This window comes from Selaginella moellendorffii, unplaced genomic scaffold (assembly GCF_000143415.4).
Source record: "Selaginella moellendorffii unplaced genomic scaffold, v1.0 SELMOscaffold_39, whole genome shotgun sequence".
Classification (NCBI taxonomy): Eukaryota; Viridiplantae; Streptophyta; class Lycopodiopsida; order Selaginellales; family Selaginellaceae; genus Selaginella; species Selaginella moellendorffii.
Window position 1 is genome coordinate 1,038,230 of NW_003314300.1, and position 3,237 is coordinate 1,041,466.

Consider the following 3,237-nt stretch of genomic DNA (forward strand, 5'->3'; position numbering starts at 1 on the left):
AGGAGAAAGAGTTAGCACTCTTTGCTAGGAAGCGGAAACAATCAATTATAGTGTGGAACAGATTAAGACCAAGAAATGACTAAGGCGAGAACAGTAAGAAGTTCAAGAAGAAGAAAAAGAACAACCTATGCAACATTTGCAAGAAGCCAGGACACTAGGCAAGAGATTGCACAGACGAGGAAGCCAAGAGAGCAAAGGAGGCAAGAAAAGCCGAGGTATAGAGAGTGGCCGGTAGGAGAAAGTCTGCCAACTTTGCTAACATGGCAAAGGATGGCAACTTTTTCATGGCCACAAGCATCTGGCCACTAGCTTCCAGGACGAGGCAGAGGTCATATGGCTTGATTTAGGGGCAAACAAACACATGATCTCTTAGATCAGTTCTAGGAAAAAAAATGGATTTTTCTAGGGGATGATTACTCACACGGAGTTAGCACGGTCGACATCACAATCTACCCTGATGGAAGCTTGAGTGTACACAATGTTTACTATGTTCTTAGGGTAAATAAGACACTATTTTCAGTGGGAAAATAGTAGATTACATCACTTTCAAGAAGTAGATATGCATGATTGCAGGCTCAATAGGCACTGCAATTGTGTGTGGGAGGGGTTGTATCATCTGAATGCTAAAGTGATGTAGCTAGAGTGAGCTTTCTTTGTAGGACCAAGGAAAGCAGTGGATTTCCAGATAAGGCTTGGCCACAGGAACTCCATGCAAAGAGATGGTGAAGGGGTTGAGTATCACTTCATCAAGTGAAATGAAGTTTTGTGAGTTGTATGTACTAGGTAAGGTAGACTGCCACTACTCATGCTAAGGAGATTTTAGCAAGTTGTATTTTGTCACCTTCATTGACGACTTCTCACACATCATCAAGTCTTTCAGAAGTTCCAATACTTCAAGACCCAAAAACTGGGAAGAAATTCAAGGTGAGTCCACTTCACTAGAATTTGCTAAGAATCCAAAGGTAGTTCTCCATCTTATATATATACACAGTAGCAGAATAGTGTATCAAAGAGGATGAATTGCACACTCCATGATGCAACAAGAGCTCTCTTACGAGACTCAAGTTTGCCCCAAATGTTTTGCCATTGCCACCTTATGTATCTGCTAGTGTCAAAGAAGACACCAAATGAGGTTTAGTATGGGATAAACTTGCGACTTTAGTTTGTCGTTAGGGCACGCACAATCCAATTAGCCTAAAAACCTTGTGGCAACCAAGTGGCAACGAGGACGATGTAGTGAGTGTGGATGGCACTGGAGGGGAGGTGAGCAAAGCTGTAGTGGGACCAAGGCCGTGAGCATGCTGTTGGCAAGACCAGGGCTGAAATTAGTGAGGACAGTTGAGATGTTCTGGCCGTGAGCACACACTCACAAAGGCTGGATGTCAATACAGGGAGCTGAATCTACAAATAGCTAAGTGGGATTCTCCACAAGAAGCCAAGGCTACTAGAGATATATCAGTGACACTGCTAATTCCTGAGACCTTCTATGATCTAGCTTCTTATTTTGTCAACTCCAGCATGGAGGAAGAAGTGGCACATGATGAGTCCCAGCTTCTACTTCTTTTTAGCCATGGCCGAGATGCACTTGTTTTGAAGACCATGGAAGAAGCTCTTTCCAGACCTGATTATCAAGTTGAGTACAACTTGTTGATGGAGAACCAGACTTGGGACCTCGTGGAGCTGCCACCTAATAGGAAAGTGATCAAAACCAAGTTCCTCTTGCAGATACATGCTACAAAGTCAGATTTGTGATTCTCACAAGTTGAAGGAGTTGATTTCACAAAGACATAGAGGTTGAGCACATGGACGTGACTATGGCATTCTTGAATGATGACTTGGAGGAGGAAGTCTCCATGACTTTATGGCCTGAAGCAATAGCCTTGTGCCTGGTAAGCAAAGATGAACTTGTTTCTTCTTGCCCTTGGCTTCAAGAGTCTCTGCAGACACTAACGTGTACATCAAGCGTGTGGGAGCTCTCTTAGTGCTACTGGCTCTGTATGTGAATGATTGCTTGCTCCTCAGCAAAAGCAAGAAGCTGATTCAACAACTCAAGAAAGATCTCAGCTTGATATTCAAGATGGTGGACCTTGGGAGTGTTAAGTACTATCTCAGCATCCAGATCTTCAGAGACAGGAGGAAGGGAACAATGGAAATGTCTCAAAAAAAGTACATTGAAGATCTCCTCCAGAAATTTAAACTTACCAACGTAACTCTAGGCAAGTGTTGCAAGTTCAACTTGAGTGGTCCAAGTTGACTATCGTGACTTTTAACTAGTTTAGTTTTGTCTCTTCCACTTTCTTAGAGCTTGGCAATGCCTAAGGCGTACAACCAGCAACGGCTGGCATTCTAGGATCCTTGCTTTGTTTTTTCTCGTCTTTGCACTTCAGACGAATGTACTCCAACAAGGCCTTCTGCCAGCCAAGCATTGGGGGACGAGTTTGGCTGATGATCCGAATCAATCTCCAATAAGTCTTCTACTTTTCACCACTTGCTTCTTGAACTCCTTTATATTTTTCTCACGGGCCACTTGGCTCTACGTTTCGGCCATCACGATCCGTAGGCGATTCTCAGACGATTGTCTTGTTGCCAAAGGTCCATTCGTAGAAGATGTCAGGAGGGAGCTCTAGATTTCCAATCTCCTCCAAACTCAAGTCCAAAACTTTCTCAACAATCCATAGTTATGTGCTCCACAAAATAATTGAAAATCTGCTAGTAAACCACTTCCTCATGTGCATCACCTTTGTGAACAAACTCGGCCAGGCATCGTGGTATGAAACCAGTGTAAAATAGGGCCTAGACATAGAAACCATAGAAATCCAAAAACGGGGGACAGCACCAAGATATTTGAATATGGCCAGGACAGCGCCATGGCCACTCTGGCGTTTTGATCGGGGCTCCAATACCTTCAGAGCATGCAGCGGCAGATCGTTGATGTCGAGGTCTTTGAAGTTATAGCCGGATAGCCAGCACTTGGAGCTTTTGGATGCTGTCACAAGCCATTGCTTTTTCCAGTGTCGAGCAAAACCCAGAAGCAAAGCTTGTAAAACATATGCCAGCTTCGCCTCCGTCCAAACCAGCCGTGACAAAAGGATATAAACGACCACCCCGCATTCTTGCTCGTAAGTGTGGAGATAGCTCGCCAGGGCTGCCAAAACATACGACTTGCCCCTACCCGGATGGCCTCGGAAGTGGATAAGGTTTATTGTTGTCTTCAATTTCTTCGAGTAGTGACCGGAG